The sequence below is a fragment of the Tupaia chinensis genome, unplaced genomic scaffold (genome assembly GCF_000334495.1).
Source record: "Tupaia chinensis unplaced genomic scaffold, TupChi_1.0 Scaffold138322_1, whole genome shotgun sequence".
NCBI lineage: Eukaryota > Metazoa > Chordata > Mammalia > Scandentia > Tupaiidae > Tupaia > Tupaia belangeri.
In genome coordinates, this window is record NW_006198219.1 from 2,548,526 (window position 1) to 2,573,170 (window position 24,645).

Sequence of the window (24,645 nt, forward strand, 5' to 3'; positions counted from 1 at the left end):
TTTATGCATCTTTTTTGAATTTCATATTCAGAAATCAACTTTGCTTGGGGAAATTTGGAGTTATTTCCCAAAGAAATAAGTAAATTATAAGTATTTCATATATCAAAATAAAAATTCTCACTGACCTTTGCAATAAATAAACTTTTAAAAAATTGGAAGAAGAGAGACATTATGATAAAGTTTAAAAAGCCACAAAAAGCTTGGTAAAAGAGCAGTAATCATTTCTCTGAGTGATTTATTTTGTGATCATACTCTCTTGTAGCTTGTGGAAGGAGAAAATTGAAATTTAATATCATATTAAGATATAGCTATTTTTCAGGCTATTTAAAAGGATTTATCAGTTGATTTTGTTTAGAGTTTTTTAAATAAAAATGAAAGACTAGGAAAAAGATAGTGTAGCTCATTTTTTGAGGAAGCTTTTGAAACCTTTTGTATACATTACTCAGTGTTTAATTTTGAAGAAAAAAAAACCCAAACTCTTGCTAATTCATGCAAATCTATATTTTAATATTTAAGGGTTTAAAGTAATTTATAAAAATAATATCTGATATTCTGGACTAGTATATCATCAGTATATTCAATTTAAAATATGAAATCATACAACCAACTATATTTCACATTTCAAGTACAGCATTTGACTGCAAAATCATGTTCAAACAAATTATAGAAGCTAATAATTTTCAAAATTCATGTTAACTTTTAACTTGATGTTTACCTTTGACAAGTTTTAGAATACAATTTTATTTATGCATATTATTTTTGTTATATTTCAAAACCACAAATAATAACATTTCTTTTGAGTTGGTATAAAGTATTACTAGAAGAGTTTATTTCAGTAAGTGAAGGTCTTAGCTAATACTGAAATCCTGTAAAAATGGAAAATTTTAAGTGTGCCAAATTTTCCGAACTGACAGATTAAACATCAGGTCTTTGTCACATAGATTTATAATTAAAGCAGAAATGTTAAGTCAGATGATAATTACAAGAAAAAAAAATTGCATCTCCTCTAGAGCAAGATTCTTTTCTTTTGTAAATGTTAAACAGTGTGGTTGGGTGCATGCATCTTCTGACCTACCTGTTTGCTGTTGCCTTATGGGCCTTTTGGCTCACTATGGCAATTTTTCACAAATTGATACATGATATCATTGACAGATTTTCACATGAATTTTTACCTGACAACAGTGAAGTAGCTGTGTTTTATTTCATGTCTTGTAGGAATTCTTTCATTTTCTCTCCAATACTTCAACTGTATGAATTATGAGATTTAGTTGGCTGATGGATTTCTAATGAACAGTACATAGTATTTGTATTTATTTTGCCTTAGAAAGTCACGACCAAGAGCAACTTCCTCAAATGATAAGAATTATGTTTCCCTTTGAGGGGATATAGGATAGTGTCTCTTTATTTTCCAAAATGTGTAAAAACAAAGAAGGAAACATAAGGTTTCTAGCTTCTAAAATGTATTTAGACATCCTTCTGTTACCATTGTAAATCAGTTTCTATAGCAGTCCTCATGATTTAATGATTTCTTGATCACATAACTTGCCTTATATTATAAATCCAGTCCACGTTCTTTTGATAAAAGCCATCTGCTATTTAATTTGGTTTATATTCATTAGAAGAATATACATAATTGCTCATAAAACTCAGATGGAAAAAATCCATTAGTCATATCAATTAATATAGCTGGATATTTAGTGCAGAAAATACTTGGTACAGCTTCATTTTACTTGCCGGTAAAGTATACCATTCTCCTTTTAGAAATTCATGTTTTATTGTTTCTTCAAGAATCGTAGCTTCCACAATTTTAGCATGTCTAACTCTCCCTTTGAAAATGTTCACCATCTTGTTTTCAGGCTTTTATAGTTATATTGTTTTTCTTTTTGTGGTTATCTTATGTAGCATCTTCTTAGGATACTCTCGATTTGTTACAGTCCAGCAGTAATGTAGTCCTGTTCCCTGATTTTTAACTCCTTAAAGTCTTAAAATCAAGTGTTAGAAGAATTTCGTGCAGTTCGTGGCTCAGACAGCTAGGGAGATGGTCAGTCAGTTGTATTCTTCATATTTTCAGGTATGAATACTGTGTTAGCTGCTCTGGACCTTTGTGAAAAAGGAAAAGAAATTGGTTTAGAAATAAGGTTCCTAATAATTTTCAGTTAATTGAAAGTTACTTAGGTTTCATTTATTTTAAAACCATAACAGCATTATCAAAACAAGAAAACTGTTTTGTTAGGACCCAGGGCTATATGCACAAAACTAAGAGTTTCTTTAAATAAAACTCCTCTTTGCTTCGCAAACATTATATGTATTCGTTTATTTAATATTTGGGTTAAAATTTTAAATACAACTATGAGAGAAAAGCTGTTTGTTTTTTTTTAAACTAGTTTTTGCTCTCATTTAAAAAGCTAACCTGTATTTTATTTAGAGATTTCTCAGCAGGGCATACTAAAGATTCTGTCATTCCTTGGTAATAAATTTAACAGTTCCTGCCATAAATATATTGTAGCTTGTTTAATGATTGGCACATGGTTTAAATTTTGGCTCATTAAAACAGATTTCATAAGATACTATAAAATTGCATTGATGAATTGTTCATGTGGTTGAAATGTAAAAGGTAAAACTAATAAATAAGTTAAGTAATTTCTAATAAACATGCCCCATAATAATCTTAACATATGATTGAGTAATGAATAACAGCTAAATAGTAAACCCAGTTTTTTTTTTTAAGAAATGTAAGTATTTTTTTGAACACCTGAGAAAAACTGTACTGATGATATTAAGAATACTTAGTATGTATGAAGTGACTTAAAAACTAATGTCTTGATAGTGAAATAATAAAGACTATTTTTTGTATTTAACAATGCACTTTAAAAATTACATTTAAAATATATCATTTCGTAAAAGAAGTAAATCTTAAAAATACAGGTTTAACAATAAGAATTCAACACATAAACTCAAAATTTAGGCTGAAATTTTTAAAAGTAATTTTATCCCACTATGCCGGTTCAAAAGCAGCTGTATGCTATAATAAGGAACACATCTTACCTCTGCTAAAGATTTGATAAATTCTTGATGTAGTTGAAGCGTTTCCAGTTTTGATTGATTCATTTTGTTCACTTGTCAGTAGAGAACTGGGGAAAGAGGGTCATAAACATCTCTCGGAAAATGACCTTAATGAAAATATGTGTCTATCCTGTGCCATTGTTTCAGCAGTACTGCTAATGTATGGAACATGTAGTGCTGCCTAGAGGCTGCTGCAGTCTCACTCTTCCTACTGTGGAATCAATAAGCATCTGAAAATACATAATGAAAGTAATTTAACATTCTTCTCTCCAGAGACAACATTTAGATTCAGTCTTTCTGAAAAGGAACGGCACTGCTTTTCAGAGGAAAGCCTGTTCTGGGCAGCTTTTGCAGAATGACAGCCTACCTTGTCGCTTCTCTCCACTGCAGAGAGATGCAGTGCATTCACTAATTTTGATTGGTCAGTTGTATTGGGCTTATACTGTGCTTCGTATGTATAGCAGGGATTTTCCTCCTCCTCCCCCCTACTGTTTTATATAAGGATGGTTTTTTAAAGGCTAAATTTTATAAGAATGCTGTGTAAGTATGTTGTTGTTAAATAGAATATGAGTAAATTAGTCTTTTAAAAATGTGTATTCTATTCTGGTTTGTTGGTCCCTTATGCCAAACATTAAAAAATGCAGGGGGTTTGGGGGGAGGGTGGAGAGGTGCAAGAAAGATTTACATAGTGAAAAGTATATATTCTTTTTAAAGCCTTGTTAATTGCACTCGAGAATATTTTAGTCATATATATACATTTTTGGTCGAGATTCTTTGTTCTGCAAATAGAAACCCACTGCATCTTTACTGTGAGCCACATTGAATTTCAACTAGTTTGTTTGTATTCAAGTCATCTTCTCTGTATATTCTGAATTGTTGTGAACATCTCAAGGTGCTAAACATTATCATGACTTCAGTATTCTTTCATTCATATATTTATTTTGTTTAATCATTCAAATTATTAATCAGATTGATCTAAGATGATTATATCATAAGATACTTTTTAAAAATTCCATAACATAGTCGCAGTGCATAAAACTTTAATCATTGTATTACTTTTGAGATCACTACTTGGTCTTCACCTTTGGTAACCCTTTTATTTGGTGGATGTATACTGATAATTTGTCATTATCTTTTATTTCATAATCTTTTATTTCTATTTCTAGTTTTGCCCTAGGCATATGAATTAGTGGATTGCTATTTCTTAAATAGTATATGCAGTTGTATGCTAATGCTGTTAGTAAAATATACATGGTAAAGTAAAAAGTAAGTTATATGTTTTTATCAAGTTATGAAAGTAATTAAGATAGATATCCTGGCAAAATAAACATAATAGATCTAAAATATTAACTTAAAACTGTATTTTTATTACTTTTGGTTACCTGTAAACAAATTGCCTTTCTCATTAATGAGAATAATTTTTTTGACTTGAGTATATAAAGTGGCCTGATTCCTTATCTATTGACAAAAAAGAAGGTATTACAAGATGGCTGAATTATTAGAATACTGCTACTACTAATATTTCTATTATTTCAGGAATATTAGTGATCTTTGTTTTTCAAAATGTGATATACTAAGTTTTAACCTTATCATTAAAATTATTCTCTTATAATTTTAAAAAACAATATGCATTTTTATAATCTTCCACTGGTAGTATTTAAACTTTATAGAGAAATGGCTAACTTTTGAGTTTTGAACTGTATTTCTATAGAAGTTGAGAGTAATGTGATGGAAAATTTTGTTTTGAATTTCTAAAATTTTCTGCACAGCTTTGGGTAGGAAGGCTTTGGTAATGCTAAAAATGAAAATGTTGTGCTATTATTCATGCATTTTGAAAGTTGGAAGAAAGAATCTTGTTAGAATGCCAGCCATGTTAAAGATAGCTCTCTCTCTCTTTCACACACACACACACACACACACACACACACACACAATGTTATTTTAAGCTTCAAACTAAAACCAGAAAAAACATGTTAGCATCAGTTGAAACTTATGGTGAGGACAAGGAAATTATTAGCAAGGTTGACATATATATATATATATATACACACACACACATATATATATGTATATATATAGCTATTCTGCCAAAGAGTTCAAATATTTGCTATGTTTATCATCAAAACAACTCCAAGGATTAGAAGAAACTAAGGTGCAGAGTTTACTGACTTGAAAAAGTCTAGGTAGGTTAGCAGCAGTCAGTGTTTGAACTATGCAAACCCCACGCTACTAAATAGTTTGCCCTCTCTCTTTGGACAATCATGAAGGTACTTGGGCCTTAGAAATGGATAATTTAGGTTCAGCCATTATTCATTAGCTTTATGACATTTTTACAAGTCAGGCTTTCTTTGGATAAAAGTATAGCTTTGATTCTTTCTGTCAAAGTATATTTTTATGCTGTTTAATTATTTGTGAGGTAGTATTTTGAGGTTACATTCTAATTATTTGAAAAAAACAAAAACTTGAATCTCTGAGCAATAATAGTAGTACATTACTCTTTATTCTGTTTACAAATGACTTGTATGTAGTTAAGGTTACATAAGAGATCATGAACAGCATATTTTTTTACTGTATGCAGTGTTTAGTATAATATTCCTTGTTAAAAACCACTTTATTTCACAAGGCACTCTGACATCTTAACAGGGTAATCCTAACTTATCCTGTTTTTAAAAAATGTGCAGATACTTAAACCACTGAATTAAGAATCAGATTATATTTATGAAAAAACTTAAATTATATGTGTCAGAAATTACAAAGACTCATGTTTCCATAGTAACAGAATTTTCACACTCGTGCACTTAATGTATTTTATATTCATACAAGATAATACTTCTGAAAAATACTATAATTTGTATGTTACAAAACATATAAAAACCAAAATTTTTATGTTATAAAATAATTTTATAAGTTAACATTTAATTAATATACTGGGAAAGCAGTTTTGTTTTTCTGATGATAAGAAAGCAATAGATTAGAATTCAACCCTAAAATATAGCTTGATTAAAATCTTTCTTTAAAATAGTTTTGCTTTTTTTTTAGCTATAATATTAATGCTTTCATTATATATCTGTTTTATTGGGTCATTGGAAAAGTCATGGCACATTTTTGCATATAGAAAACATAGAAAAAAATACATCATGACTTTTCTGATGATCCATTAATTCCTAAAGTTCTTGTTTTGAGGAATCTTTGATTTTTAATTTTATATATTTGTAGTCTATAGTTGGACAGTTATGACTGTGAGAGTGTAACTTAGTAAAATTGCACTAGTTATATGAAATCATCTTTTTCAGCTTGTGGCTAGACCTGATGCTACAGTTTCAATGATTCTCTGAGTTCGTAACTAAAAAACTCAACTTTGTGAAATACTGAAATTAATCATAACTGAGAGTGCTTTAAAACTATTTGTAGAGTATATTGACAAAAGAAGGTTTTTTTTCTTTTTTTTTTGGACAGGTTTTTTGCTATAGGGTGCGTACGCTCGCCAGACAGACAGAGAGAGACATAGAGACAGAAAGCGAGAAATCACCCCCCAGGGGGGATGGTCATGCCGCAATCCCTTCTCCATTCTCCTCTTGGGATCTTGGGCACGCACGCACATGCGCCCGGCATGAGTTCTAAGCCACCGGGTCCGGGACGCGAACCGCGGTCGACTACGTGGGAATCCAGCGACATAGCCATTACACTAACTGCTGGTTCCCAAAAGAAGTTTTTGATTGCTAAAAATCACAGTTCAAGCTATATTGCTTTGAGGGTGCTTTTTCAATGATTCCTTATGTACTTAACTAGTCTGATTCTGGAGCCTAGGGAATAAGGATTATTTCAGTTGAAAGTGAATTAAAAAATTTCATTTGGCTTCTCAACTTTAAATTTCTTACAACAAATGTTTTATCAGAAAAATAGAAACAGACCATCTGCTGAAACCTCCATGAAGTGGGGAGTAGCTAGGGTAGTAGAGAGTCAACAGCATTGAGGATTTATTTTTCACAATTAAAAACTGATTATCCTGGATAAAGTAAATGGATCAGAATTGTATACATTTAACAGAAAATTCCACAAACCATACTTTCCCATTCTCCCCTGTTTCACTTAGTATGGACATTTGATATTTAAAATTTTCACACTTAAATATTTTTAAATCATTTGTCAGCATCACATACATTATAAAAATAAATACATGGCATTTCTCCTCTTTTTCTCATCCAAAACTGGACTTTAGACTATGTGACTATTACCACAGTTAAACCTCTTCCCTCTGTTATACTACCATTGACACGTCTATTTTGGGGCCTTGGCCAAATGATTTCCCCCGTCCCAGTTTTCTGGCTTACCCTTTATCTTTACATTCTTAGATATTAAGTCGTCAGGAATATCATGACTTATTTTTCTGTTTTTCTATGCAAAACTGAATCGTGACTTTCCTGATGACTCAATATTATAGATTCTGTTGATTTTTTTCCCTTATATTTTAACCAAATAATTACACAAATAGCCATGTTTATACTTATTACCCATACCTTGGTTTCTCTTTTCTTTTGGTTCCTTTTCTTTGCATAAGTCTCCCACTGTGCAGAATCAAATTTAGTTCTGTGTCCTGAGACCAAGTTAGTCAGTCGATCAACTAGATTATATATTTAACACCTGTTGTCAAGTCCCCCTTTCTCTGCTGCCATGAATATTACACTTTGGTGGAACATATAGGTGACTGAATGGCTATCATCTAATTTTCTGTTATAGATACTAGTTAGATATCGCTGATATAAGAAGGCTGCCATTATTTGTGTAGAGCCAGAAAATGGCAGAATTGTACTGTAGACTATTGTTCCACTATTGGAACAATAACATCCAATACGCTATTGGGTCTTCCATTTGAGAATTTTAAAAATTTACTAATAATTCCTTTTTTTTTTTTTTTTTTTGAGAAGTTTTTGCTATAGGGCACCTACACTTGCTGGAGTGACAGAGATAGAAAGCAAGAAATCACCTCCTGGGGGGATGGCCATGCTGCAATCCCTTCTCCATCCTTCTCTTGGATTTTGGGCACACATGCATGGGCACACATGCATATGCACCAGGCGTGAGGTTTAAGCTGCTGGGTCCAGGACTCAAACTACGGTTGACTACGTGAGACTCCAATGATGTAACTATTACACCATCTGCTGGTCTCAAAAAATTTACTAATAATTCTTACAAACTGTGATCATTGGTGACTTTGTGCTAAATATATTCAGCAATCTGTCTTCAGTGACTGGTATCTTCTAGTCTTCATTTAGGTTAAAATAGCTTCAAAAAATCTTGCTCTTATTTTTCTGTTATTACAGAGAATCTATAGTTCATTTGGGGGCCAATTGACATCTTAATGATATTGAGTCTTCCACCTTATGAATCTATTATTTTTAGGTCTTTTAAAATGCATTTTATTAGTATTTTATAATCCGTAGTCTATAGATCATGTATATACTTTGCTAAACTTATACCTGATTATTTTAGTGCCATTGAAGTAGCACTGCATTTAAAAAATAGTTTTTTGTTAGTATATATAAAATAAATATGATTAATTTTTGTATATTTACTAAACTCATGCTAGTGTTGGAAACTTTTTTTAAAATGAATATAGAGACCATATACAGCTTATATGTAGTGATAATTTACTTATCCTGAAACATGTCTGACTTACTTATTTTATTGCCTCATGACACTGCCTTGGACCTCTAGTATTTGGTTGATAGGAGTTTGTTGCGAGAAAGAGACTACTACGATCCCTACCTCTCTGAACATTCTTGCTTGGTACATGAAGAAAGCATAGACTTGAATGCTTTTTACTTAGTCGTTTTATCAGGGTTATGTTTGTAGCTAGAACCCTTGAGGGATGAAGTGATGACTTCCAGAGGAAGAGGACTTGCTTCTGCTTATTATAAAATAGTTAATTTTCAAGCTCAGTGTTCTTCACCTGTGATGGAAAGCCACAATATACAAAGCATCTATCCAGGCACCTTTACTGGGGAGACTTGGAGGGCAAGATCAGCTGTCACCAGCATGATGCTCATACATACTTACCGTATCATGGGTAATAATGTCCTTTGTCTCTGACCCCCACATCTAATATCTTCTGTTATCTTCCATCAAACGGTAACAGGCTAACTTCATAGGTTATAAAGTTGAGTAGAATTCCAGTCCTTAACAATTTGTGACTTTTTGGTGACAAGGATGTTACATTGACAGATATATGGAGGAGAAGGAATAGGGCCTTTGTGATCCTGGAGAAAATGCTCTTATTTTAGTGGTAGGGGTGTGGTAAGTTTCCTACCAGCCTACCTGTTCATTAACTTTTTGAGCCTTAGCTGTGAGAGGTGGAATTAAATACAGCTGCTGGAATGATGCTCTGGTTGTTTCTCACTCTAGGCTGGAGGAGAGTAAATGTTACTACATAAGAGGCATCAAGCCTCAGGGCTGTAGGTAAAAAGCACTGTGGTTGTGACTGCTGAATCTAGGGCTTATGAGAGCTAAAATAAAAGGTGTCAGCAATGAGGGTACAGAGCTTTGGGTAGACTAAATACATTATGAGTTCATTTGTTGAGTCTGAGCGTGCAGCCTCTTGAAATTGAATGCAAAGGCACAGCCTTTCTTACTGGTACACAGTTATTCTTTCCCTCTGTGCTCTTAGATCTCCACCCTCCTGCCTTGCCCTCAACCAGTGCTAATAACCTCAGCTTCTTCAGAAAAATCCAAGTGTGCTAGGGAACCTCAAGTAATTGGAGGAATTCAAACTTTTACAGCTTTGTTTAGAGTTGCCCAAATTACAGTCCTATCCAGTCCTGTGGGGAAGAACTATGGTAGGTGGTAAAGGAGACTAAAGGCACCAAGGACTCAGGGTGGAACTATAGCAACACTCACAGGGTCAAACCAGAGACCCCTTGGCCAGGCTCTTGCAGGAGATTGAGGTACATGAGGGAGGAAGTGGCATCACCCTGGAGCGAGGAGCCAGAGTAGAAGAAAAGCCTTCCCACCATCTCTACCTTCCTCCATAGGCTAGCCTCCCCCATGACCCAGTGTGCTCCATGGTTCTGGTTGGGAAATAATGTAGCCTTATGGCAGCTATGGCTGTAGTCCCTTTTGTGTGTTTGTTAAATCCTTGGTCTGTATTCCTGCAGGGGGAAAAACATTCAAATTTAAGAAAACCTAAAGTGTGGGTGGAGCCTCTAAGCCTATTCAGTCCTGTTGTTCTGGGTTCCTCTACTAAATGTATAATTAGTATTGATTTTATTTTCCTTTCTCTCTCTCTCTCTCTCTCTCTCTCTCTTTCTTTCTTTCTTTCTGTTAATGTTATGAATGCTTATAGATTCAGAGGAGATTCTCCCATTCATGGGCTGCTGAATGTAGAGAGGTGATCTGCTGTTCCCTTCCTGTGTGATCTGACAAAAACAATGTATCACCCCAGAAAGAAAGAAAAGATAATCACAGCTTTAGTTAAAAGGCTTGGTGGCTGCTGAAGAACTCAGGCCATTTCCCAGTACAGCAGTGCCACCTGCCTGACCTAGCTACCAAATGCACCTCTTTTTTTTTTTTCTTTCTCTCTCTCTCTCTCTCTCTCTCTCTCTCTCTCTCTTTCTTTCTTTCTTTCTGTTAATGTTATGAATGCTTATAGATTCAGAGGAGATTCTCCCATTCATGGGCTGCTGAATGTAGAGAGGTGATCTGCTGTTCCCTTCCTGTGTGATCTGACAAAAACAATGTATCACCCCAGAAAGAAAGAAAAGATAATCACAGCTTTAGTTAAAAGGCTTGGTGGCTGCTGAAGAACTCAGGCCATTTCCCAGTACAGCAGTGCCACCTGCCTGACCTAGCTACCAAATGCACCTCTTTTGACAACACAGCTATTAAATTACAGCTAAGCTCTTATTAAAACGAAATACCCAACTCACAGATGACTTGCAATTCTCTAGCCTGATGTCCTCATTTTGGAGTAGGTTAACTTGGATTTCATGATTAACAAGGGAAGGACCCAGTAGACTTTAAAGATAAAATGAAAATGCTTTGTGCAGATGTGCAGCTGGTCTGGCCTTAGTGTTGTTTTGGTTTTGCATGAAGGGGTGAGTAGAAGCTATCCCTCCTGGGTAGAAACTCATTACTCACTTCACTACCTGAAGCAAAGCCACTAGCTCATGGGGGCCCTTGACTGATGGAAGTTCTTGTGAATAACTGGGCCTGGTCCACTGTTGGTTCAGCCAAGTTATGAGTTGATCAGCTGTTCAGTGTCAGTACCATCTACAGAAAACAGATAGATCACGCCATTCTCATAGCTGACCCATGCTGTACTTCAGTAATTTTGTTGTATTTTTACTGACTCCTGGCCTTTTGCCAGTAACATAACCTTCGAGTCTACCCATTAGAAGACAAGCAAATTAAAAACATCTGTTTGAGGGGCCATTAATGTTGTGTGATTAAGGTGCTGGATTCCTTTGTGGCTGGCTGTGTTTGGAGTCCCATACCTGGAGGCTTGAAAATCATATCAGTTACGTGTGTGTGCTTGCCCCCAAAAGCACAAAATATCTCTTTGGGACTCCATACTCTGAAAAAAATTTGCACCTGTCAGTCAGAAAGTTTTGCTCATTTAAGCCTGTACCTCTCAAACTGCTGTCGTTTTTATCTGAGCCTGTTGTTGTATTGGATATGGCAACGTATCCATCATAACAGACCACTGTGTCCTGGGTTTTGGGAGTAGGGACTTCTCAGTCTCCCTGACCTGTAAGTCTTCCCCACCCCCTAACACTCCGTTTCCATTTGTTGAGTGAGTTCCTTTTCTTCCTTCAGGGCTAATAGGAGGTTTTTTGTTTCCTTCTGATCGGTTTTCAACAGTGTCCAAAAGAGTAACAATTTATTGTCCTTCCCTCAGTGGTTTGAGGGGCTTTCTTTCTCCGTATCAAAAATGATAGAAAAGATGCAGAATGAACTTCATGCTTTTCTGCCTCAGGGCTGTACCGTGAGGGAGACTTTCTCAGGCCTTTTACCGTTCTCAGTCCATTTTGGTGAACATCTGGTGTGTAAAGAAGAAGCTGTGAATGTGTGTAGATATCTTTTGTGCCTGTCTCCATGGGGTTTATATTTCCTTGCTAGCACACCCTTAGCCTTTAGCAATTCATTCACAATTTTAACCAAATCTAACTTACTGGTATCCAGTATTGCCTTTTCCAGGTACTCGAGTGCTCATGTCCCATATGTGCTTCGGGCATCTGTTTTTCCTTAGAGGTCAGGTTGGTTGATTGCCCTGTTATCTTAACTCTGATGAGTTACAGAAAAGTTTGTATTTGTAGATTATTTGTTTGTCTCTTCTTTTTGTTTTCAGAGAGAGCGCTATGTTCTTTATAACATGTCATACAGAAGGTAGAAGAATACCTGCTGGGATTTTGATTGGCATTGTATTGAATCTATTGATTTATAAGGGAATATTTATATCCTTACATTTGAGTTCTCTGCTCTATAAGCATTCTATATCTCTCAATTTATTTACATCATTGAATTTCTCTTAGTAATATTTTGTTGTTTTCAGTGTAGAAGTCCCATGCATGTTGTGTCAGACTAGACAATGCAGGACTCATAACATGTTTTGATATTGCAAACAGTATTTAAAATTTTTGATGTTGCTTAATAAAGATATTTTGTTGGATTTTATATAGTAAACCTTCTGTTCTTGCCAAACTATTAATTCATTTTTCTTGATTTCTTATGAATTTCTTATAGAATTGAATTTGAATAAATGGAGGTTTATGTCATCCTTTTCCATCTTTATACCTTTTTTTATCTTGCCTTATTGTCATAACTAAGATCATAATACAGTGTTGAGTGAAAATAGTGAGATCAGATATCATTGCTGTTTTCTAGATCCCTGGGGGGAAAGCATTCGGTCTTTAACCATGAGATTTGATCTTCTATGTAGATTTTACATACATGCCATTTTTTTTCAGGTTGATAAAATTTCACTCTTTTCTTAGTAGAGAATTTTAATAAGGAATATATTTAAACATTTTTATGAAGAATATATTTAAACATTTTTTAAAGAAGTTTTTGCCTTAGGGCACATGCACTTGTCGGAGAAAGGGAAAGTGAGAAATTTCCCCCTAGGGAAGATGGCCTTGCTGCAATCCCTTTTCCTCTTTTCTCCTCCTGAGATCTTGGACATGCACATCTCTGGTATGAATTTCAAGCCACTGTGTCTGGGACTCAAGTTGCAGTCAGCCATGTAGGAGTTCAGTGACGTAACCATTATGCCATTTGCTGTCCCCATATTTAAAAATATTTTTTCTTTCTTTTCTTTTTTCTTTCTTCCTTTCTTTCTTAAGAGATTTTTGCTATAGGGATCATGCACTTGCCAGAGAGACAGGGAGACAGAAAGTAAGGAGTCACCAACCCCTAGGGGAGATGGCCACGCTGCAGTTCCTTCTCCTCCTTCATTCTCCTCTTGGGATTTTGGGCACACATGCACACACACCCAGTGTGAATTTTAAGCCTCTGGATCCAGGACTCAAAGTATGGTCAACTACTTGGGAGTCCAGCAATGTAGTCATTATGCTATCTGCTGCTCCTGTCCTTGTTATATTTTTATATCTGTAGAATCTGTACTGGTATTTTCTTTTTCAATACTGACACAGATAGTTTTTAGCTTCTTTCTTTTTTCTTGGTCAGTTTGCCTAGAGGTTTATCATTCTCATGAATCTGTACAAATAACCAGGTTTTGCTTTAATTGCTTTTAATGAGCAATGTTCTTATTTTTAAAATTTTATTGATTTCTACCCTTATATTAGTATTTCCTTCCTTCTCTACTGTAGTGAAAGTTTTCTGTCATTGATTTTAAGCTTTTTTTTTTTTTTTTTTCCTTCTAGCGTGTGTACTCTCCTTCCTTGTTTGGGGTTCACCAATATTCTTGGATCTGTGTTTTTGTTGTGGTTGCTGATACTGCTGCTGTTTGTTTTTGTTTTTCATTAAACTTGAGAAAATATTCCATGGTTTTTTCAAATATTTTTTTTCTCACATCTTTACTCTCATTGGATTCTAAAAATTTGTATTTTAGACTTTTAGTAGAGTCTCATATGTCACTGAGACATTTTTGTGTGTGTGGAGTAGTTTTGATTGCTCTGTTCCAGGTTCATCAGTCTTGTTTTGTAGTGTTTGTTAAGTCTTCCTAGGGGATTTTTTTTTCAGTTTAAGTATTGTGGTTTTCAGTTCTAGAACTTGTATTCGATCAATTTTTATGGTTATCATTTCCCTCTTTATTGTGTTCATGTTTTTCTTTAAATCTGTGAATATAATTGTAAAAGATGTTTCAATATATTTATCTCCAAAACCCATCATTGTTTTACATCTTGGTATTTCTTTTTTCTTTCTTTCTTTCTTTTTTTTCTTTTTGCCACAGAGCACGTGCATTTGCCAGAAAGACAGAGAGAGACAGAGAAACAGAAAGCGAGAAATACACCCCAAAGGGGATGGCCACACCACAGTCCCTTCTCCTCCATTCTCCTCTCGGGATCCTGGGTATGCACTCACATGTGCCAGCCATGAGTTTAAACCACTGGGTCTGGGACTTGAACTGTGGTCGACTACATGGGAGTTCAGCAACATAGCCATTACGCCATCTGCTCTTCCTACATCTTAGTATTTTTAATAATTTTTTATTGAATAATTATTATTGTATTTGAATACCGTGAATGGATTTTGCTGTCTTTATTGATGTTGAATGGCTTACTCATGGATTAATTCGATTCTTTCACATTTATTTTAAAACTATCTCGATTAGAGCAATTTTAAAGGAATGTTTGCTGTGAGACTAGTTTAGCTCTAAGATGAAGGCATACTCCTTCATAGAGCCATACACAATGCCCCTGTGTCAATAGTATCTCCCTATTTGACTTTCTGCACCAGAGTGTTTTACAGTACTATTGGTTTTGGGTGTTGACCACTGCAGGATTTCTGGTAGCTCTTCTCACCATATGCATTTATAATTTAAAAGTCCTTCGTAGACTTAAGAGGCCCTATATAGGAATTTATGGAGCTTTTCTCTACTGAATTACTTTTTTTTTAAGGTCCTTCCCAAAATTTACTGAAACTAGTTCTCTGCTTAGCTTACCTTTTTCTGTTATTCTGACTGAAAATTCTAGCTTCCTCAGCTTTTCTTAACTAAAATTATGCTTGGTGATATTTCCCTATTACACTGTAGGAGAAATATATTTAGCAGAAAAGCAGAATAATTATAGAACTCACTTCATTTGTTTTCCAGGTTTTACAGTCCTGTATTGCATATTGTCTAGAATCTGAAAATAATGGTTTTATAATTTTGACCAGTTTTTTAGTTGCTAGGGTAAGTCCTATACCAATTGCTCTGTTAGATTGGAAATAGACATTCTAAATCTGCTTTTATGACTTAATTAGCATGAGACTTCTTTTAGCAATTTAATTATGAACTACCTTGTGGTATTTCTTTTGATTATAACTATAAGTTATTTAAAATTTTGGTCTTTTTTTTTTTTTTCCTTTTTAAGCCTTATTTCTTATGTTAGAACCTAATAATAGGCTAGCAATATTCTGTATCATGTTATTCAGATTCTTTGTGTTTAAAATACCTGCCCTTGAGGCCAATAGATGGTATAATGGTACATCACTGGACTCCCACTTAGTGAACTGTAGTTTGAGTCCCGGACTCGGCATCCTAAAACACACGTAGGGCGCATATGTGTACATTACCCAAAATCCCAAGAAGAGACTGGAAGAGAAGGGACTGTGGCATGGCCAACCCCCTGGGGAGAGGGGGGGATGATTTCTTGCTTTTTGTCTCTCCAGCAAGCGCATGTGCCCTATAGCAAAAATCTCTCTTAAAAAACAAAACAAAACAAAACAAAAAAAACAAGAGACCAGCAGTAGCATAATGGCTATGTCGCTAGACTCCCATGTAGTCGACTGTGGTTTGTGTCCCAGACCTGGTGACTTAAAACTCACGCCAGGCACGTGTGCATGCGTGCCCAAGATCCTGAGAGGAGAATGGAGGAGGAGGGATTACAGCATGGCCATCCCTCCTGGGGGGTGATTTCTCACTTTCTGTCTGTCTCTCTCTGTCTGGCGAGCACACGCGCCCTATAGCAAAACAAACAAACAAACAAAAACTACCCTGGACTATTTTCTTTTGGGAGTGCTTCCATTATTTTTTTCTCTGTTGTAACAAAACATTATGCTTCTGAAGATCATATAAGCTGTATAAATTGATGCCTATACAAATTTATGCCTCCTGGGACCAGCAGTTAGTGTAATGGCTATGTCGCTGGACTCCCACATAGTCGACCGTGGTTTACGTCCCGAACCTAGTGGCTTAAAACTCATGCTGGGTGCGTGTGCGTGCGTGGGTGCCCAAGATCCCGAGAAGAGAACGGAGGAGAGGGGATTGTGGCGTGGCCATCCCCCCTGGGGGGTGATTTCTCACTTTCTGTCTCTCTGTCTCTCTCTTTCTGTCTGGCGAGCACACGCGCCCTATAGCAAAAACCTCTCCAAAAAAAAAAAAGCAAATTTATGCCTTCTAATCTCATTGTTTTCTTCTCTCTCACAGATGTTATTATGTAGACCAGGGGTCAGCAAGCTGTTTCTGTAAAGCATCAGATAGGAAGTATTTTATTCCTGTTTTTATCCTCTTCCAGGTTCATTCACACCTTGTTTTATTTTATATGTATTATCTACCCTAACTCTTCCAACTGTACTCTATCAACATGTGCATATTGGCTTTCTATTCTCACTTTACTCTTGCTGCTAAATTTTGTATTTTTGCCATGCATCACAACATTTTTTAAAGATTTTTGCTATAAGATATAGGTACTTGCTGGAGAGAGACAGGGGAGGGAAGGTAAGAAACCCATCCCACCTCACGCAGGGAGGATGGCCACACTTCAGCCTCCTCTCCTCCATTCTCTCAGGTTTTGGGGGCACACATGCATATACACCCAGCTTGTTTTTTGTTTTTGTTTTTGTTTTTGTTTTGTTTTATTTTCTTTTATATGTTTAATCACATTATTATTTGGCTTACAAAATGGTTATTTCAACAGGTGAACATTTCTCCCTAGAATAGTTGATAAAACTACAAAATATCTTCAACAGATAATACCACATTTCTTTGTACCATTAATGCTTTGCCTTCCTATTTTTCCGGCTTGTTTTTTAAGTCACTAAGTCTGGGACTCAAACCACGGAGTCAGCCATGGTCAGTGCCTTAGCAACCATGCCACCTGGCTGGCCCTGGCCACAACATTTTATCTTAAGTACTTTTAGTAGAATTTAAATTGGGAAAAAAATCAATTTTTAAACTATAATAAAGTACATAGGTTTCTGTGTTTTTATGATACATATCATTTCTGAGTCAATATTGGCCATGTTTTCTTTTATTAAATTAATGGATTATTTTCCCCTCAGTCACAGCATATTATCATGAATGAATTAGAACATCTCAAACAAAAATACCCTGTTGTAGGGAGGGAAAAGGTAAAACACTAAGTGCACATTTTTTTTTTTCTTTTTAATTTTAGGAATCAGTCTAGATCTAGGCATATTGTGTTGCATCACCTCACAAATCTGCCAATGTCTTTCCTTTCTGAGCATCAACACAGCTGCTGTTCTGACCACTATGTCTTTCCTCCTGCCTTGATAGTGGTCTGCATTGGTGTTTTGGATTATGTTGGGTAAGGAAAAAATACTAAAAAACCCTTCTTTTATCTTCTTGATATTATGGATTTTAAAAAGCTATAATGTGAGTCAGTGGCTTCTTCAGGTTCATTCTTATATGAAGAACCTTGAAGGGCATTAGGTGGTTTGAATATAGATGAGTCCATTTATATATAAATGTATAATATATACACACACACATATGTAGATACATATGTGTGTGTGTATATATATATATGTGTGTGTGTGTATATTATATATTATGTGTGTGTGTATGTATATAAACTTTAAAGAATCAGGTTACTTGTAGAGAATAAAGTCACGTTAAAAAACGACATGTTCTTACAACAATTTGTTCTATTCTTTTTTTCCTGTAACACAGTTACTCCTCCCCCGCACCCCACACAACAGATTTGTAATGTAAGAATAGAATCATGGTGTGCAGCCTGCAACTCCCAGAGGTAAAACACACAGTACTAGACTTCCATCTGTAGATTTTACTTTCCAGATTTCATGTCATTTTCTCAGTCAAATTCAAATTTGAAATCATTTTAAGCTTTCAAGAACCATATTTATGTTAGGTTTGTTCTCTTAAGTAGTTTTATCATTACTAGTTATTTATATTCCGTGTTTAGACTAATTACTTTATTAGGTGCAATTATTCTTTGATTATTCCTGTTCAGTTGTATATACTATAACCTGGCAATTCAACACCACAGTGTTGAATTTTAATTGTTTGCTTTTGTCTTACTTGATTAGTTTTGAAATGTTCTTTTACTCTTGAGATTTTCTTTCCCTCCTCCCTTTACTTTTTAATTGCCAGAGGGCACATGACCTTGCTAGGGAGGGGGGGAGAGAGAGAGAGAGAGAAAGCGAGAAAGCACCTCCCAAATGGGGCATGGTCATGCTGTTATCCCTTCTCCATTTCTCTATCCTGTCAGGATTTTGGCCACACATGTGCATGAAACTGGTATGTTTTTCAAGCTTCTGATGCCAGGACTCAAAGTACATTGTTGGCCATGTAGGATCAAGCTTCTTTAACCACCAGGCAACAAGCCTGCTCGTCTTTCCCTTTTTAAGATGACCTTACAATACTATCATCAATGAATATATTACCTATTTGCATACATTTCTAAAATTAGTTTTGAATTATATGTTTTAGCTATGTAACTCAATTATTCAAAATTGAACAAAGGTGTTATAAATTATTAGGAAGGTAAAACGGTTTCATATTTTTAAATGCATATTTTACATTACTTACACTTTGATTGGAGAATATTTAGCCTAAGGTAAAGAAAATTTATTTGTATCATAATAGCTTTATCAAATATTTGAATCTGTTGAATCACAGATAAATTCTTATACTAGTAGAATGAAAACTTGAGCCATATTGTATTCTTTTTCAACATGCGATGTAATGAAGACATTTCAGATAAGCTAAAAATACAATTGTTTCACTAGCTTTAGAGAAGAAACCAGTAAAAGTGTTATTATGTTGACTTATGTTATCTGGGGAAATTGCTTTATGTAAACAGGTGATTTAACATTTGAGGTTTTGATTATTTCTCACTTGTCTTCGAAGATCCTTGATTTGTAGTAATTTGTTTACTTGCCAAGGCAAGAGTATGAAACATTTTGATGTCACTGATGTTCAGGAAGGGAGTCATTTAGCTAATGTGTGAGCCTAGCCTTGCTCATGTTCCGCATCTTATCCTGGGTAGCTCTGTGTACTCTTCAATTATTATTGGTACCAGATGCAGTAACCCTCAAGAGTTGTAGTTAAAAACTGGGAAATTCTTGAAGTTCCTATCACTTATGTCTGTTAAATATATTATATTAATGTAAGAGATTGGAATGTTACACTTTCAGCTATAATTTTTACTCACCCTTTTTTTTTGTTTGTTTGTTTGTTTTTATTTTTGTTTTTTTTTGTTTTTTTTATTTTTATTTTTTATCATCATATCTTCTTCATATTACATTGGATTACATATAACTTTACTGTGTGTTACATTGTTTCTTCAAAAGGGAATGCCATGGACGTCAGTCAGTACAGAGACATTAATCTCCCCACTTCAACATTCCATATCTTTTCTGTTTTCCCCAATCATTATCTTTATTATTCTAATTATTTTTATAAAACAGTCAATTGCTGTTTCTCGTTTTGCTTTTTAAAAATACTTTGCTCGTCATGAAACACTTCTCAGACCAATCCTGTTGAGAATTCTATACATGTCATCATCAACAGTAAATAAGCCCTATCTGTTTCTCACTAACGTCCTGTCTCTCTATTGTTCACTTGCTATCTTTCTCTATCCTCTTCTCTTCACTTACCCCATTCCACACTGTCCTATTCTCATTAAGTACCTTCACTGTTTTTATGTCCTCCGAATTTTTGCTCTCTATTATAGAGTGCGGATAGTCGGTATATATTGAGTGGATACATACAATATCTTTCTTTCATAGCCTGGCTTACTTCACTCAGCAATAGATCCTCCATATCTGACCATTTTCTATCAAATTCCAGGGTCTTGTTATTTTTTATGGCTGAGTAGTATTCCATAGAGTATATATACCACACTTTTCCAATCCATTCATCAGTTTGTGGACATTTAGGTTGGTTCCATGTCTTGGCAATTGTGAATAATGCTGCAATAAACATGGATGTGCAAGCACTTTTCTGACTGAGCGTTCTCCTGTCTTTTGGGTAAATACCCAGAAGTGGGATTGCTGGATCAAATGGTAGTTCTATTTGTAGATCTTTGAGGAACCTCCATATTGTTCTCCACAGTGGTTGAACTAGTTTACATTCCCACCAACAGTGTAGGAGGGTTCCCTTTTCACCACATCCCCGCCAACACTTATCACTTTTTATATTCTTAATCTTTGCCATTCTGACAGGGGTTAGGTGGTATCTCATTGTGGTTTTTATCTGCATCTCCCTTATGATGAGGGATGTTGAACATTTCCTCATATGCTTTTTGGCTGTTCGTATGTCTTCCTTAGAGAGACTTTTGTTCAGCTCACTTTCCCATCTTTTAATCGGGTTAATCATTTTTTTTCGCATAAGGCACTTGAGTTCCCTATGTATTCTCGTTATCAGTCCCTTGTCTGAGGCATATTTAACAAAAATATTTTCCCATTCTGAGGGTTGTCGGTTCACACTTGTTACTGTGTCCTTTGCTGTGCAGAAACTTCTTAGTCTAATATAGTCCCACTTGTCTATTTTAGGGATTATTGCCTGTGCTTTGGGAGTCTTATTTAAGAAGTCTTTGCCTACTCCAATGTCTCCCAGAGTTTCCCCAGCATTTTCCACAAGTAGTTTTATTGTCTGAGGTCTTAGGTTCAGATCTTTGATCCATTTTGAGTTGACTGTTGTTAATGGTGAAAGATGGGGGTTCAGTTTCATCTTTCTGCAGGTGGATACCCAGTTTTTCCAGCACCATTTACTAAAGAGGTTTTCCTTTTCCCAATGGATTGACTGATATCCTTTGTCAAAGATCAGTTGGCTATAAGCTTTGGGAGTTATTTCTGGGGTCTCTATTCTCTTCCATTGGTCCACATGTCTGTTTTTATGCCAATACCATGCTGTTTTGATGACCACAGCTTTATAGTATATCTTGGGATCAGGGAGTGATATGCCTCCTACTCCATTCTTCTTACGCAGGATTGCTTTTGCAATACGAGGTCTTTTATGGTTCCAGACAAATTCTATAATTGTCTTTTCTAGATCTCTGAAGAATATCTCTGGTATTTTGATTGGAATTGCATTAAACATGTAGATTAATTTGGGTAGAATTGCCATTTTGATTATGTTAATTCTACCAATCCAGGAGCATGGGATGTCCTTCCACTTTTTTATGTCACTTTCAATGTCTTTTTTAAGATTCTCGTAGTTTTCTTTATAAAGGTCTTTGACTTTCTTAGTTAGGTTTATCCCTAGATATCTTATACATCTTGTGGCTACGGTGAAAGGGATTCCTTTCTTCAGCTCTGCTTCATTCAACTTGTTGTTCATAAATAGAAATGCTATAGATTTTTGGATATTGATTTTGTATCCTGCCACCTTACTGTATTCACTTATTACTTCAAGCAGTTTTTTCATGGATACCTTTGGGTCTTCTAAGTATACCATCATGTCATCTGCAAATAAAGATATTTTCAACTCTTCTTTGCCTATTCGAATGCCTTTAATACTGTTCTCTTCTCTGATTGCAATAGCTAAGACTTCCAGTACTATATTAAAGAGCAGTGGAGAAAGTGGGCAGCCTTGCCTAGTACCTGTTTTCAGAGGAAAAGCTTTCAGCTTTTCCCCATTCAGTATAATATTAGCTGTAGGTTTTTCATAGATTGCTTTTATTGTGTTCAGAAATGACCCTTCTATACCAATCTTACTGAGAGTCTTAATCATAAAAGGATGTTGTATTTTATCAAACGCTTTCTCCGCATCAATTGAGATGATCATATGGTTTTTATCTTTCTTTCTGTTAATGTGGTGTATTACATTTATGGTCTTGCGTATATTGAACCACCCTTGCATCCCTGGTATAAAGCCTACCTGGTCGTGATGAATGATCTTTGTTATATGTTGTTGGATACGATTTGCGAGTATCTTGTTGAGAATTTTCGCATCTATATTCATCAATGATATTGGTCTGTAGTTTTCCTTTTTTGTCATATCCTTATCTGTTTTGGGGATGAGGATGATGGAGGCTTCATAAAATGAATTTGGAAGGTTTCCTTCCTTTTGAATCTTTAGAAATAATTTTAGTAAGATAGGGGTTAATTCTTCCTTGAAAGTTTTGTAGAATTCACAAGTGAAGCCATCTGGGCCTGGGCTTTTCTTTGTTGGGAGATTATTAATTACTGATTCAATCTCCTGGCTTGTTATAGGTCTATTCAGATTCTCTATGTCTTCCTGATCCAATCTTGGTAGTTTATATGCATCCAGGAATTTGTCCATCTCCTCCAGGTTATCTTGTTTGTTGGCGTAAAGTCGCTCATAGTATCCTCTAATGATATTATGTATTTCTGCTATGTCCGTGGTAATATTGCCTGTTTCATCACATATTTGATTAATCTGGTTTCTTTCTTTCTTCTTCTTGATCAGTCTAGCCAATGGAGTATCAATCTTGTTGATCTTTTCAAAGAACCAGCTTTTGCTTTCATTTATTTTCTGTATGGTTCGTTTATTTTCTATTTCATTTATTTCTGCTCGAACCTTTATTATTTCTTTTCGCCTGGCATTTTGGGGGTTCGTTTGTTGTTGTTTTTCCAGTTCTCTGAGGCATGATGATAAGTTATCTACTTGCCATCTTTCCATCCTTTTCTTATGTGCACTAATTGCTATGAATTTCCCTCTTATGACTGCTTTTGCTGTGTCCCATAGGTTCTGGACACTTGTGTCCTCATTATCATTTGTTTCCATAAATTTGTTTATTTCAGCCTTAATTTCTTCAGTAGTGAAGAAGTCATTCAGAAGTAGGTTGTTCAGTTTCCATGTGTTCGTGTGTTTTCGGGGTTGTTTCTTGAAATTAATCTTGAGTTTAATTCCATCATGGTCAGAGAAGATGCTGGGTACAGTTTCTATGCCTTTGAATCTGTAAAGGCTTGATTTGTGTCCTAATATATGATCTATCTTTGAAAAGGTTCCATGTCGGGGTGAGAAAAATGTATATGTTGTGGATGTAGGGTGGAAAGTTCTATAGATATCTGTCAAGCCCATTCCATTTATAGTATCATTTAAGTCCTGTATCTCTCTATTTATTTTCTGTCTAGAAGATCTGTCTATAGGAGATAACGGGGTGTTGAGATCTCCAACAATTATAGTATTTTTCCCTATGTCTCCTTTTAGCTCCAGCAGTCTTTCCTTCACATATTTAGGCGCACCTGAGTTGGGTGCGTAGATATTTATAAGGGTTATATCTTCTTGCTGGATTACCCCATCTACTATTATATAATGCCCTTCTTTGTCTCTTCTTACAGTCTTTGTTTTAAAATCTATTTTGTCTGAGATCAATATCGCTACTCCAGCCTTTTTCTGATTTCCATTTGCATGGAATATCTTTTTGCCAGAATATGCTTACACTTGCCAGAGGGAAACAGAGAGAAGGAGAGATGGAAGAAGCACCCTCCACCCCAGTGAGCTGTGGTCCTGCTATAGTCCCCTCTCCATTTCTCCATCCTGTCAGGATCTTGGGCATACACACATACACATGCGCCTGGCATATCAATCAAGCTGCCAAAGCTGGGATTCAAACTGTGTTCAGCCATCTGGGTCCCTTAGCCACTAGGCTGCGGGGTTGGCTGGCCCTTACTCACTATTTTGTTGTTGAGACTTGACTATTTATTGTTCAGTTTATTATTATAAGTAATATGAGAATCACCATGAAAAGTCTGGTTACTTGGTTGAACATCTGTTTATTGTATAAGCAGATATTTCAGTATATTCCATGTGGATAGGATATAAGATGCTAGGGAAATAGGCCAACCTATGATGTGATGGTTAAGGCAGCTGGGTTCTTTTTTTAAAAAGAATTTTTTTACAATTAAAATATGAATTTATTTTTGTACAAAAATTTTTGAAATTCATACATGGTTTTCCCATTACACATATTTCCATTATCTTTTTTTTTTCTGAAACTTTTTAAAAATTAATTAACTTACATTCATTCTACACGTCCAACTGTATGATTTGAGTCATAGCCCTGGTGGCTTGAGAAACATGTAGAGTGCATGTGCATGCATGCCCAAGATCCTGAATGGAGGGAGAAATGGAGGAGAAAGGATTGTGACATGACCATGCCCCCTATGGGATATGTTTTCTCACTTTCCCTTTCTTTCTCTCTCTCTGTCAAACACACATGCCCTCTAGCAAAATTTTAAAAAGAAAACAAT

The 24,645-nt window shown here is 35.3% G+C and overlaps 1 protein-coding gene and 1 long non-coding RNA gene across 2 annotated transcripts in view; one reads left to right on the forward strand and one right to left on the reverse strand.

The window, feature by feature from the left end:
- The window catches only part of COG5 (component of oligomeric golgi complex 5), a 262,688-nt gene that overhangs the window by 56,724 nt on the left and 181,319 nt on the right, over positions 1–24,645 (forward strand).
- On the reverse strand, positions 1,075–3,543 carry LOC102480212 (uncharacterized). The gene is made up of 2 exons (XR_001371340.1): positions 3,046–3,543; positions 1,075–2,100 (listed from the first exon to the last, which is right to left on the reverse strand). It is a non-coding gene; the product is annotated as an uncharacterized LOC102480212 (long non-coding RNA).